Source organism: Camelus dromedarius, chromosome 9 (genome assembly GCF_036321535.1).
Source record: "Camelus dromedarius isolate mCamDro1 chromosome 9, mCamDro1.pat, whole genome shotgun sequence".
NCBI classification, from domain to species: Eukaryota; Metazoa; Chordata; class Mammalia; order Artiodactyla; family Camelidae; genus Camelus; species Camelus dromedarius.
In genome coordinates, this window is record NC_087444.1 from 11725863 (window position 1) to 11742326 (window position 16464).

The 16464-nt window shown below is 33.3% G+C and overlaps 1 long non-coding RNA gene across 1 annotated transcript in view; it reads right to left on the reverse strand.

Annotated features, from left to right (window-relative positions):
- Positions 1-12237: 12237 nt before the first annotated feature.
- LOC135322000 (uncharacterized) overlaps positions 12238-16464 on the reverse strand; it is a 43659-nt gene continuing 39432 nt past the window's right edge. The window contains exon 4 of the long non-coding RNA XR_010382212.1: positions 12238-14600. This is a non-coding gene — a long non-coding RNA (uncharacterized LOC135322000). The remainder of the gene's footprint in view (positions 14601-16464) is intronic.

Genomic DNA, 16464 nt, shown 5'->3' on the forward strand with positions numbered 1-16464 from the left:
ATAATACTTTGTTGAGTCTAGGTATCTGGGTAATACTGACATTACAGAATAACTTGGAAAGCATTCCCTCCTCTGCATCTCTGGAAAAGTTTGCATGGATTTCATATGATTTCTTTCTTAAATAGTTGGCAGTTTCAGGTAGTCACGACATCTGGGCCTTTGCATGAAGTGTCCTTTGTATGAAGGATTCTGTTAAAATTTCGATTTCTGTCATAAATATCAAGCTACCCATGTTATATATTTCTTCTTAGTAAGTTTAGGTAGTTTGGATCCTTCAAGGAATTTTTCCATTTCATCTAAGTGGTAGAATATATTCATCAAGATTGGTCATAACATTCCCTTATTGCCCTTTAATGTATGTAAAATCTGTAGTTTCTCATGCCTTATATTGGTAGTTTCTGTTTTCTCGCAGTGTTCTTGGTATTTAGGGCTAGAAATTTATCAACTTTGATTGATATTATCAAAGAACCAGCTTTTGATTTCACTGATTTCCCTATTGTATTTTGTTTATTTCATACTTAATTTATCTTTGTTTCTTTCTTTTGCTTAGTTTGTATTTGCTAAGCTCATCTTTCCTTATTTCTTAAAATGGAAGATGTGGGTATTCATCTTGAGTTCTTTCCTAATATTGAGTATTTGTTGCCAATATTCATTTATTTAGTGCCACAAATCTTCCTCTAATTACTGCTTTCATCACATTCCTCAAAATTTGACATAATATTTTATTTTCATTCAGCTCCAATAATTTCTTTTCATTTCTTATTTGACCTATGGATTATATAGAAGCATTTTATTACTCTTAAAATATTCCTAATTTAATTTAATGTGGATAAGGAACATACTCCGTATTGCTTGAATATTTTAAAACATAGTGTGTTTTATAGCCTACAATGTGATCTGCTTGGTAAATATTCTTTATGTTCTAGAAAACAAAAACTCAAGTTGTTGAGTAGACATTTATTTTATAAATGTCGGTTCAAGTTGATTAATAGTATTATACAGGTTTTTAATGCTGTAACTAATTTTCTGCCCTTTTTTTTTTTTTTTTTTTTTTTTTGGTAACTACTGAAAGGAAAATTGAACTCTAACTATACTGTGGTCTTCTCTGTTCCTCTTCCAAATCTATCTGGTTTGGGTTCAAATTTTTTACAAATCTTTTATTAAGTAAGTAGAGTTTGAGATTGTTCTGTCCTTTGATGAACTGACTCTATTCTTAGGAAATGATCTTTATCTCTGGCAATATTCTTTGCTTTGAAATCTATTTTTTATATTAATAAGACTATACCAGCTTTATTTTGCTTAGAGTTATAAAGACACTTTTTTAAAACAAAACTTCTAAAAATTTTTAAATTTATAAGTCTTTATATTTAAAATGAATTTGTTATAGGATGCAGTTAGTGGTGTGTTCCTCTTTTATTCAATCTTACAAACTCTGCCTTTAAGTTTAAACCATTTATATTTTGTGTGATATTGATGCAGTTGGTTGTAATTATATCATATTGCTGTTTGTTTCTATTTGTCTCATCTATACTATGTCCTCATTTTGTCTCTTTCCAAGCCTCTTTTAAATTAATTATGTATTTTTATGATTATATATTATATATTATATATTTTATCTCCTATGGAACTCATTCACTACTATTCTTTGATTGTTAATTTAGCAATTGCTTTAGGATTTATGGAATATATCACTTAATTCCCTTTAAGTGATACTAAGTAATATATATCCTCAAGCATAGAGTGAGAAACTTACATTATTTCTGTTTTCCCCTTCAAAACTCTGATGTTGCTTTCTATAGTTTTCATTACAACTATTACAAATCCTACACTATATTATTGTTTTTGTTTGTGTAGCCAAAGATTTTTAAGATATTTAAATAATAAGAAATCGATATATTAACTTCTCTGGAAAAAATTCTTAGCATGCTCATTCCTGTTTTGCGTATTTATCTGGTTTTGGTATCATGATGATGCTGGTCTCAAGCATCTCCTAAATTTTTTTAGAATAGTTTGAGGATAGTTGTTAACTCTTCTCTAAATGTTTGGTAGAATTCACTTGTAAAGCTGTCTGGTCCTGGACTTTTGTTGGGAAGTTTGGATTACTGATTCAGTTTCATACTATTAGTTGGTCTCTATATTTTCTAATTTACTGATTCAGTCTTAAGAGATTTTAAGTTTCAATGTATCTAGTTCTTCTAGGTTGTCCACTTTATTCTTTGTAATTGTTCATAGTAATATCTTATGACCCTTTGCATTTCTGTGGTGTTGATTGTAATTTCTGTTTCACTTCTGATTTTATAAGTTTAGGCTCTTGCTCTTTTTTTCTTGATAAATCTGGCTGAAGGTTTATCAATTTTTTTAGCTTTTCAAAGAACCAGTTCTTAGTATCATTGATCTTTTCGATTTTGTTTTTAGTTTCTATTTCATTTATTTCTCCTTGGATATTTTTTTTTCCTGGACTGATCTTAAGTTTGTTTGTTCTTTTTCTAGTTCCTTTAGATGTAAGGGTAAATTTTTTGAAATTTTTTCTTGTTTCCTGATGTACGCTTGTATTGCTGTTAACATTCTTCTTGGAACACTTTTGCTGTGTCTCATAGGCTTTTGGATTTTTGTGTTTCCTTTTTCATTTGTCTCCATGTATTTTTTTAATTTTTGTCTTTAATTTTTTCAGTGACTCATTGGTTGCTTAAGAGGATATTGTTTAGCTTCCACATGTTTCTGTTTTTTGTAGGTTTTTTTGTTTTGTTTTGTTTTTTCCATATAGTTGATTTCTAGTCTCATACTGTTGTGGTCAAAGAAGATGTTTGATATGATTGCTTATCTCCATTTCACTTTGTTCTTTGTTCTGGGTTTTTGTCTTCTCCCTTCATTTGGAACATACTCCTCTTTTGCCTCATTTTGCCTAATTTTGTTTATTTTTATGTATTAGGCAAATCAGTTACATTTCCCAATTTCGGAGAAGTGGCTTTATGTAGAAGTACCGTAGGGCACAGCAGCACACTCCTCTCTGGTCACCAGGGCTGTATACCCTAGGGGTGCCCCCTTGTTGGCTACATGGGCCCTAGTGTTGAGGCAGGGCCAACTACTGTGGGCACAGCGGTAGGATGGTTGCCCCTGGTCTGGTTGGTTGCCAGCCCACTGGTGCACAGGGCATGGTCTTGATGTAGCTGGCTGCAGGCCCAGGGGGCCTTGGGGCTGCTGCCAGCCTGCTGGTGGAAGGCTAGAGGGAAGACTCCAGGATGGTTCTTTCCAGCACCAGTGGCCTCATGGTAGAACGAACTCCCCAGAATGGCTACCACCAATGTGTGTGTCCCCAGGAGGAGTGCCAGTTGCCTCCTACTTTTTCTGGCGGCTCTCCAAGATTAGCAGGTGAGTCTGACCCAGGCTCCTTTGAAATTACTACCTCTGCTGGGATCAGAGCACATGAGATTTTGCATGTGCCCTTTTAGAGCGGGGTCTCTGTTCCCTGCAGTGCTCTGGCTCTCCCACATGCAAGCCCTCCTGGCCTTCAAAGCAAGATGTTCTAGGCGCCCAGCTTCCCAATACAGGAGCCTGGGCTGGGGAGCCTGTTTTGGGGCTTGGACTCCTCGCCCCTTGGGTAGAACCCCTGGATTTGTTATTATTCTTTCATCTGTGAGTTTTGTACTTGAGGGTATGGTCTTGACTATACCGCGTCTCTGCACCTTTCACCTACGTCATTGTGATTCCTTCTTTATATCGTTATTTGTGGAAAATCTTTTCTGCTAGTCTTCAGGTCACTCTCATAGATAGCTGTTGTTTAAATAGTTGTAATTTTGTTGTACCCTTTGCGGGGTGTGAGCTCAAGGTCTTCCTACTTTCTTGAATTGGACACATCTTAAGTTGTTTTCTTACTATTGACATTAAAAAAAATTAAACGTAAAATTATTTTAAAGTTAAGAAATTGTGTGCTTCATAATCACTATAAACTGACAAATTGACAATTAATATCCAGAATATAAAAAGAATTCGTATAAATCAAAATTTAAAAATACAACAGTTAAATGAGCAAAATATGTAAACAGTCATTTCATGAGGTAGAAAATATTTATGTTGATTAAATATAGAAATATTTAGTCTCATTAGTAACCAGAAAAATTTAATTTAAGACTAAAGTAAGATATAACTTTAATTCCATTCAGTTGACAAAATCAACACGTTTGTGAAACTAAATGTTGGTGAAATTATAGATCTCCATAAATTTTGTACATCGTTGAAGTGTAAATTGGTGCATACACTCAGGAAAACAGTTTGACCTCACAAAGTTGAACCTATGTATAATCTACATGGAGTGTCATTCCTCGGTTTGTAATTACCTGATAAAAGTTCTTGGTTATGTGATGTAACAAACATGCAAAAGCATGTTCAGAACAATTATTTATAGCAGCAAAAACATAAGCATAATAACAAAACAATTTAGTATCCATCTAAAATATCTTTTCCATGAATTGGATTGGTATTTTGGCAAAAACGTTTGCATGCTGCCACACAGATCTTAAGTTATGGGTTAAGTGCAAAATTCGTGATCTAAGCAAAGTACTTAAGGAGACATCAGGGTGAGAGGTATTTTAATTAGGTCTTAATTCTTCAGTATCTCACAGTAAATAAGTGTGCAGCAGTAACAGATTATATTCTCTGTATCAAATGTTATATAATATTTTAAGTAAGCAATATTTGAATGACCTAAAATATTGATTCAGGCTTCAGAAAAAAAAAAAACACAAATTGGATGTTAATTAGTGGAAACAAATCTTACTTGACCTCTGTGAAGACTATGCAGTGTTCATATTATTTTGCTCTTTTCACCACCCTAACTGCAAACACACAGATTTGTATGGCAATGAAAACTAGCCACAAATACACATCTTAAACACAATATTCAGTGCCTAACTATAATTAAGAAGATATTAATAGTAACAATTATTCTCATATGGAATTAACAATACATTTTCATGAAATTAGCTTAAATATACATCATGTTTTATTTTCTTCTTAAATTTCTTTTTTCTTTTTTTCATTCATTGAGCATTTAATTGTGGGCTTACTTTCTGTCAAGTGTATGAAAATAGAAGATTTGTGGCTTCTATTTTTAAAAATTTAAAATTTAAATTTTTATTATCTAGTCACTTTATAATTTTGATTATTATTATATTTAAGTCAAACTAAGAAAAAATATCATATTTATCTCTGTTTTGGACAGATTCTATGAAACAGTATACTCTAATTAAAATCACATTTCTTAAAGTACCCATGAGAAAAAAATACGTATCTCTTGTAAGGTGGAAGATGAATGAGTTAGGTCTTAATTCAGCTCCTCTCCCCTTACATGTCTCCTTCAGCCAGAGATGAGGAAAGCCTTCAGTAGTGGATTATCAGTGTCAGGTACTCGAGGAGAATTGTGTGCTGAGGGATTTGAAAGTAGCTAAATGTATAGTGTGCCAAGCAAGTAATTGGCTTGGAAAATATAAACTAGTAGCTGTGGTAGAAAGAAAAGTGTGTTATCAGAGGAAAAAAAGCATGAAAAAATTACATTTCTAGTTACATTAACTGCCAGATAGGGGGCAATAATAACTTCCTTTTCCAACAAATGCCTACTACAAACAAAGATTATGTAAAAATGAAAATACCCTCTGAATTTTTGATAATTTTTTTCTTTTATGCTGTTTTATATATCATATTCAAGATGAAAAAATTGGATATATTTACTTTTGTCTTTATTATAAATTCTACATTAAAATGTAGTCTATAGTAAATTAAAATTTTAAGTGTCAATCAGTGATCACTAGAACTAAAATAAAGCTTATCGTTGAATGGTAATAAAAATAAATAATAATACATTTATGTAGTGGAATTCGTATGTTCTCTAAATGATAGGTGATATGAGCATTGTTGTTTTTGTAATTAAGTTTCTCATGCAAAAACTCAGCAAGGTGAGGTTTTCTATGTACTTAATATCCTTCCAAATACTGTGTCCTAAGTTTTTATTTAACAGAAGATCCCATAAATAAGGGAGCTGACAGAATGCAATTTTATCTTATCTTTCAGAGGCAAATGAATAAATACATTTCATGGTATTAGTAGTTTATAATTAGGAAAAATATATAAATAATCCCCTTTGTTTAAAGTTTATCATAGAAATACAGTATCTGAAGACATCTCCAAGGAAGAAAATTATTTTAATAAATACAGTGAAAGCTTTCACATGCAATAGATTTTTAAATACGTAATTAAATACATCATGTAGTAAAGTGTTTATTAGATATAAAGCTGTCTTCCTGACCATTTTGTGTCTTAAAGCTGTATGAACACTCATTTGTTATCATGATGCACTAGTATTTGATATAGCAACGGTTATTAAAGGCTGACTGTGTGCAGCTCCTAACAAATAAATACATGCGTAGGAGACATTCATTACTATTGAATGACTTATAATCTAGAGTCACGTTTACCAACAAATAAGTAAATGTTAAGAAAGTGAGTTCAGATACAATGTTTTTCTCGGTGTGCTGATGAAAGAAAAAGTCTACCTATATTGTCTCATTGAGGAGGTGTTCTTTGGTTGTGGCACTGAAAGACAGTAAGGATACCATTATGTGACAAGTGTAGAAAGGGACAGAGGAAAAAGCAACAAATAAGTTGTAGAAGTAAACAGTAGCCAAATTACAGTGTCAGCATAGACTAAGGGTCATCTCATCATAGAATGAGAGTTTAAAAAACTTGGGACAAATTCATTTTCTTTTAGATAAGCTAAGTGAAGATAGATTGACTAAGCAACTTTTAACATGTGTAAAAATATTTTTCCAAATATTGAAGACAAACAGCATAACTGAAATGTCTGTATCTCTTGTTTAAATGCTAATTAAGATATTCGATTTGTTCTAGTAATATTTTAAGTGCAAAGTATTTAGTAAACAGAACAAGGGAAGATTATTTTATTTAGTCATATGTATTCTTTTATTTAGTGCCCCACTAATACAGAAAAAAGTTTGCTGAGGACTAGCAAACGATAGGCAGAGAATGATAAAAACAGAAAAAAATTTCATCACATAAAATAAAGGTAATTTCTAGGTGAATAAAATTAATAATAATTTCCTTTGCTGCTTGATATATTTATACAGGACCTAAAAATTTAAGTTTGAATTCATAATTCACATCTTAACTTATTTAAAAAATTCTTTAAGCTGATTCAGTTTTCTACAGTACCATGTACATGCTTCACTACCCTATTTTCATTAATTATCGTATTATTTTTATCTGAAAGCAGTATCTTCTGTTTTTAAATAGCAAGATGACAGTGAATTAATTGATTCTGCTTTTCTTTCATTCTTTTACAAATAATTTTGTAGATATAATATGAACAAGGCAATATTCAAGAATATGCTGGGGATGTCTCTCTTATATAGAAACATACATACCCACTCACCAAAACAAAGAACAAAATAATTAGTATACAAGTAAATAATCATATATAAATAAGAAATAGTGATAAATGGCAAAGAGGGGAAAATGATATAACTGAAAGATAGTGGCTGGAGGGGATTCAACAGTAGCCATAGCGACTAGATGGGCTTCATGGAAGATGATGACAGTAAATCTGCATGAAAATACCTGGCAGAACACTCGAGACCAACATCGTCCAGTGGGACATTCAGCAATGAGGAAAACGTTCAAAATATGTGCTGTCGAATATGGAAGCAATTAGGCACATGTGTCAGTTGGCATTAGTAATGTGGCTATTTGGCTGAGAAAATAAGTTTTAATTGTCTTCAATTAATTTAAAATAAAACTGCCACATGCGGCTGCTGGTTACTCTGTTGGAAAAACATGGCTATGGTTCACAGGAATAATAGCTCCTCAAGTGGGAATCGGTTTGCCAAAATTGAGCAAGAGAGGAAGGCCAATGCTGGTAGTGTATAGTAAGCATGGTTTCCAAACATGAGTTCAGAAAAGAATAGGAAACATCTGGCAGAAAATTCTAAGCCATGTTGAAAAATCTGGTTTCATTCTAATTGAGATGGCCATAGATTAAAATAATTTTTTTTAATTGAAGTATAGTCAGTTATAGTGTATCAATCTCTGGTGTACAGAATAATGTCCCTGTCATGCATATGCATACATGTACTTATTTTCATATTCTTTTTCATAAAAGGTTATTACAAGATATTGAATATAGTTCCCTGTGCTATAGAGAAGACATTTGCTTTTTATCTTTTTTTATATATAGTGGTTAACATTTGCAAATCTCAAACTCCCAAATTTGTCCCTTCCCCCAGTAACCATAAGATTGTCTACTATGTCTGCGAGTCTGTTTCTGTTTTGTAGATGAGTTCGTTAGTGTCTTTTTGTTGTTGTTGTTAGATTCCGTGTATGAGTGATATATGGTATTTTTCTTTCTCTTTCTGGCTTACTTCACTAAGAATGACAATCTCCAGGTTCATCCATGTTGCTGTAAATGCCATTATTTTATTATTTTTTATTACAGTGTAGTATTCCATTGTATAAATATACCACAACTTCTTTATCTAGTCATTTACTGATGGACATTTAGGTTGCTTTCATGTCTTGGCTATTGTATATAGTGCTGCTATGAATATCGGGGTGCATGTGTCTTCGAATTAGAGTTCCCTCCATATATATATGCCCAGGAGTGGGATTGCTGGATCATCTGATAAGTCTATTTTTTGTGTTTTGGAGGAATCTCCATACTGTTTTCCATAATGACTGCACCAAACTACATTCTCACCAACAGTGTACGAGGGTTCCCTTTTCTCCACACCCTCTCCAGCATTTATTGTTTGTGGACTTCTGAATGATGGCCATTCTGACTGGTATGAGGTGATACCTCATTGTAGTTTTGATTTGCATTTCTCTGATAATTAGCAATATTAAGCAGTTTTTCATGTGTCTGTCAGCCATTTGTATGTCTTCCTTGGAGAATTGCTTATTTAGGTCTTCTTCCCATTTTTGGATTGGGTTGTTTGTTTTTTTTTCTTACTAAGTTGTACGAGCTGTTTATATATTCTAGAAATTAAGCCTTTGTCAGTCTCATCTTTTGCAAATATTTCTCCCATTCTATAGGTTGTCATTTAGTTTTACTTATTATGTTTTAAAAATTAATCTTATTGAGATGTTTTATATATATATATATAATTGAGTCTACCTCTGTCTCTTAAGAGTCAGGGTCCATTTTCAACAAAGTGAAACCACTGACTATTTTAAGCAGAAATAGAATGACTGTGTTCAGAGGCAGATTTATCTTGAGGCTAAGGAAATTTTAGAAGCCCTCATTTGTTCTGATTTTAAGACTCTAGGAGATGGCTTTACATTGCATTCTCTTGGTCAACTGTCTTTAAAAGTTTTCCAAATAAAGATACTTAATATACATGGTAATACTGTTGCCCCTTTCCAATCCATCTGTCCCCCACCATTATACATGGGGCTCTCTCTATGGATAAGCTGAATTTAAGACACGTTCAATTTAGCTTTAGCAGGATGTATTTGTGTGGTTCACTTCCAAGTTAAGTTACTGCTAAGTCTTCCAGTTTAGGAATGGTTTCTCAGAATAGTGCTGTCATCACCCTATGAAAGTGCAGAGTCATTATCTATATCAAGATATGAACAAGCACTGTGGCTTCTGTCACTAGAAGAATGTCAGTAACAGGCTTAAACAAGGGTTGAAATGTAGAGAGAAGTCTTTCCATCATCATGTGTAGAAGTATAATTGGCATTTGTTTCTCATAAATTTGTAAAAAAAAAAATAAGTTATTTTCTGTTAGAAATATACTTGACATATAAATTCCTTTTTAATAGAAATTCTTCAAAATTATTTTAAATAGAATTTAGAAGTACTGTTTGTGGGGGGCACAACACTATAGCAGTGGTACAAACAGTGGATATATCTTTAGGTGAAATGATGTTGCATGCATACAAATATCAAAAATGAATATTCAAATAACTATGCTAAAGGCAAAAATGAATTGTCTTTCTATATTATCTCTATAGTAAAGTATTACAAAGGTTTTGTTATAAAGAGTGATCAGAGTGTATGCTTCCAAATATAAAGGAAAGACAATGTAGATATATATTAAGGACAACATTTTTTAGAAGTTAGGTAATTTTTTTTCTATGCTGGGTGATAACCATTATATTTGTCAGCTTGTAATACTTATAATTTATTTTTTTTTCATTCTAAGTACTTTCATACCTAATTTTACTTTCATACTTAATTTATTTTATACTTAATTTTGTATATATAATTTTATATTTTTTCTTAATGAGTCTACTAAATTATATTTTAGTTCCCAGGAAACCTATTTCTACCCATGAATAAAAAGAACAAGTTATTTCAGTATATTTAGAACTGAAAGCAGTCTATGTAGTCTTGGCTATCAAGGAAAGACTCCCAGAAAAAGCCGCAGGAATGACCAAAATGAAAGGTGGTCGCTACATTTGCTACAATTCAGTGTGTAAACAATCAGGAAGCTTCTGCTGTGACTGTCACCTTCAAAAACACCCTGTCGAGGCTGCAATCTAGGGACCAGGGAGCGGCTGCTCTTACCCCTGCAACTGTGTCTCTAGAATCACAATGCTTGTGACCTGACCCTGGAGAACGGCTACAGAATAGACCCCGTCCCCATGATCAGGAGGACAGCAGAAAAGCACCAAGACAGCACAAACGATGAGCTTTGCCTCTGCTTTCCAAATAACCCGTCTCATTGCTTGGACCTAATTTCCATGCAGCAATAGTCTGCAGGACAGTCTGGGAAATGCCATTTTTAGCTTTTCAACCTCCATGGGACAGAAAGACACACTAGAAATTCACATCATCAGTCTCTACCTATTAAATATTTTCACTGAATTCTTTTGAAAGGTCATCATGATGGAAGGAGGCCTGTTAGTCTGCTTAGGCTTCCATAACGGAACGACACAGGTCGCGTGGCTTAGCCCACAGAAATGTATCTTCTCATAGTTCTGGAGCAAGAAACCCAAGGTCAGGGTGCCAGAACATTTGGTTTCAGCAAAGCTGCTTTCTGGATTGCTGACAGCTGCCTTCTCGCAGTGTCCTCACATAGCTCTCCTCTGGGGGGTGCTTGGAGAGAGAGAGGGAGATCTGGTCTCTGTCCCTCTTCTTACAAGGATGTAAGTCTGATGGGTTTGGGGTTCCGCCTTCATGACCTCACTTAACCCTTATTACCTCCTTATTTGTCCGTATTTCCAAATGCAGTCACATTGTGGATTAGGGCTTCAACATACGAATCTTGAGGGGAATCCAGTTCAGTCTATAACAACTGTGTTTGTTCAGTATCAACTTTTGGGGGAGAAATACATTGCTTTAGCTGCCACCAAGGGAAAAACATTGAATATTTATATTTTTATGTTTATTTTCTACATTGCAAGTTCATTAGATGTGAAGATTAGACTGATAAAGACAGTTGATTTTATATCTACTGAAAACTTTTGTTCTAGTAATTAGTATTTACACACACACACACCCTATTTCTCTACCTAGAGAAGTGCCTCCTAAGACCAGATGACACACAACGCTTCTTTCGTTAAGATGCTCATACTGAATTTACTACGAAATGCACGGCATTCTGCATTCCTAAATTCACTCAGAGGCTTAAGCTATCTTCCTGTCGACTGCATCAAAATTTACCCTCTACCTTTATCCATCTCAGGAAGGTCTGTGTGTCATAAGATATTCCAATAACTGTGGCAAATGAGAAATGACCTAATGCCAGGGAACATAGAAATGTTAACTACCGTCTTAGACATTTCCTTTTCTGTATTGTCGTGGCATCAGAAATTAATTAGGCTATGACCGCCCCTTCCCCAACTGGCACAGCTGTCTTTCCATGGCTATTTCAGTGGTAGTAACTTGCTTTACTCTGTATTTTCTACATGCTGAGTGGAGGCTGGGTTTGAATGAGTAGATATTTGACCCTGATGTGCCCATGTGTTAGACACTGGAGTTCTTGCAAAAGTGTCACACGATTGTGAGTTTTCCTTATTTCCACAAATTATTCTACAGGTTTCCTTACTTTTAGCCTCTGCCTCTCAGATAATTAGGCTGTCTGTGATTCTGCTGGGGAGCTATCAACTCACGAGTTATTTTCTTCATGTACAAAAAGTGCCGAAATTCTGATCTTCCTCTGAATCTTTATTTATCTTTATTTTAAAAAAGAAAAAAACCCAAAACATCAAAGACTAACCTGTGGATCTCATTATAGACTGTTTATTTTTATGTCTGTTTACAATGGATCAAAATCTTCCTCTCTTTTATTCTTTCATTTCCATGTGAATTTTCAAAAGGAGAAAATATATGTGTTTGAATTGCAGTTTTTGAACCAAAATCATAAACATCATGCATAATGACTGTACAGGGTATATTCTGAGAATTGACTTATAGGATTAACATGTATACCAAGTATAACAAATTTTAGCAAAAAAAAAAAAAAAGATACCCAAGTAATTACAAGTTTGACGTGGAAATCAAGAGCAACCACAGCAGAAATGGACCATGAAGGAATCAGAGGACTCAACTGAAGGGGAAAAAAATGTTTATAGAAGGAGAAGACATTCCTGAATTATGCATAAGGTTGACTACTGGTGGCTTTATTACGAATTCTGGGCTCCCGTTTTAGTACATTATACACAAGTGTATTTTGATGTAATTTGCGCTCTTAGAATCTCCTGTATATTATGGAAATCATGATAAGGCAAGTTTGACAGTGGTACTGGGAAAGATTTAGCTTGAATTCAAGAGAGAGAAATGTGACATATGCACTGACATAAACGTCGTTAGAGTCTCAAGACTCTATGTTACATATTTTAATGCAGTTTGCTTTCTGGTCCATAAATAAAGCTTGGCTAACATTCTTTACCTATCTTCGACAATCCCAGGGAGATCTCAGGGAAAAGTCTGTTACTCACGAGAGAGTTTTTCTCCTACTTCCTTGAATTACATTAGAAATATTTTACCTCAAATTAAAAAGTCTATTATATTTTCTCAAGAAAATATTCTTCATTTCATTGAGGAATATATTTTTTAATATTGAAAAAATATCAGATACTTTTTCCCTCAACACAGAGATTATAATGTTTTCTTTCTTGAAACCATACAAATTACTGAAAATATATCTATCTATATTAAATATAGAAGCAATATGGACCCCTTCAAAGGTAAAATATATTCAGATCTATCTTTATATTTTTCCAGCTATATATATATATAGTTTAACTTGGGATATAATAAAATACATTACTAAAACTGTAGTTTTTAATTTTAAAGAATAATTATGTATTTCTGAGATAAAATGACCCTAATTTAATTTTATTATTATCAGTAGAGTGCTGTGACTCCTTTACTTTTCCCAAAATATTTAGTGACTCAGTCTTATCAATAATAAAAATTTAGGATCAGTTCCTAATTCTTTACTTTCCACTTTACTGCATGCCCGAATGGTATTCAGCAGTTTCTAAAAAGGCATTTTATTATTCCTGTGCAGGCTAAATTCCCTTCGAGGATAGCTTCCATTCTTCTTGAAGAACCATCCTTCTTCTAGAACCATTCTCTTTCCATCTTGCAATTCATTTTTCATACTTCTGATATGTCAATATTCCTAAAATGCATCTTCTATCACATCATGACCCTGCTCAAAATGTGATTTTCTCTTGCCTACAGGGTAAATTGCACTCTTTGCCTGACATTCAAGGTTTTCAAAAATGAAGACTAAATTAGCTTTTTCAGAGCCCTTAGACTCTAAAATATGCTGTCCCTCTCAGGCTGATAGTTTCAGCCACATTCTCTGAACATACGTTTAGTCTTCCTCCTTTAACACGCCCACTGGGGTCTCCATTCTCCTCAACCAATGTAAATCTGAACCACATTTCAGGAGCCAACTCAGATTCCTCCCCTGGTACATGATAAAGTATTCTCACCCTACTCCGAGACAGCCTATAATAATTAATTTCTATAAATTTTGATAGTATATTGAATTAAGCTATCTGTTCCATTGCCATTTTCAGTAATCTTCAAAATGTCTTATTTTAAAAATCATCTTACATATATATATATATATCTCATCGCTGCAACACCTGCAGTAAATATATTGCAGATGCTCAGGTATTCTAAAATCTCTATTTGGCTGCAGTATATTCAAAGGCATTTTGTCTAGGAAACTATTTTACTGCAGAGAATCAAATTTGTAAATGGATACTACAAAGCACATAAAATGAGGCACCTACAGAATTATACAGTCATAGAACGAATGTTTATCTAGCTTATGAGGTATCTTCAGTACTGCTCTCTTGCTTTGTCAAATAATGAGGATTAAGTTTATCACTCCCTTCAATTCAAGCTCTAATTGTTAAAGGACAAGTTTTCTCTTCCTAATATCAGGCCAATTATCTTTCCTGATGGTGCCAGAGTTTTTTCATTCCAGTAAGGAATACTGGAATATTCCTTCCAGTGAGGAAGCTGAATTTCTCATTGCTTCCAGGTCCGATACTGTGGCCTCAAGGAGCCTGGAATCTTATGCCAAAGTCTGCAATATTCTGTTCTTCTCCTTTCGCAGATCATCCTAAATTGAAGAAAGATATAAATGGCTTAATATCAAGATAACAGCCAACAAAAATTTATGTAATTCACATTTTGACACACAATGATTGAATTTTAGAGCACCAAGGTATGAAAAATACACTTAAAATCGTTATGCAAATGAAAAATACTGAAAAGGATGAGAATTAAATTTATGTCTATTCAATTGACAGTAGTCTCAAAATTTGGGGGAAAAAAATTCCAGAATTTGACATTTGGCCGAAGCTATCATTCAGATTTGCAAAACCACTTACTTGTTTTATAGTAGAGGGATCAGGCTGATAACACTAAACCTACGAATTGATCTTAGTTTCACTAATTGCATGTCACCAGACATGTTTCCTTGTGATGTGATGCAATAGGAAGTGTATAAATCAGTTTACTGGAAATGAAAGAGATAGAGCAGCATATTAAATTATACCCAAAGAAATGTAAAACTTTCCTAAGGACAAACAATCCAGTTCCTTTAGAAAATAAATAGAACAAAAATGGAAGAAAGGAGGATTATTAGATAATAGAAAGAATTAAGCAACAGAAAACTAAAGGCAGTGTTTTGGATCATGTTTGTATTTCAATTCTAAAGATCACATGTCAAAAATCACCTTTAAGACAACTTGGAAAACTTGAATATAAATTGCATAAAACATGACATTGAGTAGTCATTGTTAATTTCATTAGATGCGATAACGCCCAGGTGATTTTATATACATAAAGAATTCTTATCAGTTAGAGTGGCATAATGATAGCTGAAATGACATGATGTCCAGGATTTACATTAAAATACTCCAGGCCATTAAAAAGCATACACTTGTGTGGAGGCTGTGGTAGGATTGGTGAGATTATTAAATGAAACAAGATTGCTAATGTGTTGATAATTATTGAAGTTGGGTGGTCATCAAATGCTCTCTCTATATGTTTTAAAAGTTTCATAATATTCATACATATAATTTTATATATCATATACATGATAGATGTAGATATGTGTTTCAAATAAAAGAGCAGAAAACAATCCTCAGGAAATACAACATTTTTCAGACATTCAAGGAATTGTTGAGATTTTACCACCCGTGGAACTTCCCTGAAGTAATAATTGAATGAAAGATAGGCTTTGTAGTTTAAAAAGTGGAATGAGGTAAAGTAAATAAAATAAAGGAAAAAATGTCATCCATGATTTTTAAACTTTTGTAGGGATGACAGGGCTAATACTGAATTAAAATGTGAATGTGATGATCAAAGAAATAAACATGAATGCACCAATTTCCAATAAATAGAAGTGTTCTTCAAACAGAACATCAAATAAAATATAAATAAATGGAATAACAGAGTTAAAAATAACTGAATTGATCCTGATGGCAAATGGAAGAATGTTAAACTTTAAATCATGATACAGGAAAGCAGAAATGAATATACATACATATTTCATTAACTGCAATAAAGATGAATAGGATGAATTTACCAATTAAATATAGAGACTGTCCAGCTGAAAAAAAAAAGTCAATATACAATACATAGATCTAAAAAGTAACAGCATAGATAATTTGCAAATAAACAGTAGAAATAAAAACCACCAGAGAGACTGCTAGTACCTACCAATTTTGGGTAAGGGACCCACAGATTGGAGCCATTCTTAACATAATACAAAAGAGGTTAATTTTTTTTTTCATGTGTGCTTTCAGAGCTAATAGTCTTGTTCAATTAGAACCCATCTTCATTTTTTTCTTTCTCTGGCTTACTAAAAATTTAATTCTATGAATTTGCTTAGGAGAGAGAAGCCATGAGTGTGCTTAACCTGCCATCTCGGAGTAGAAACTCCAGAGTCCCTTATTAGGGTCATCTTTTTAAATCCA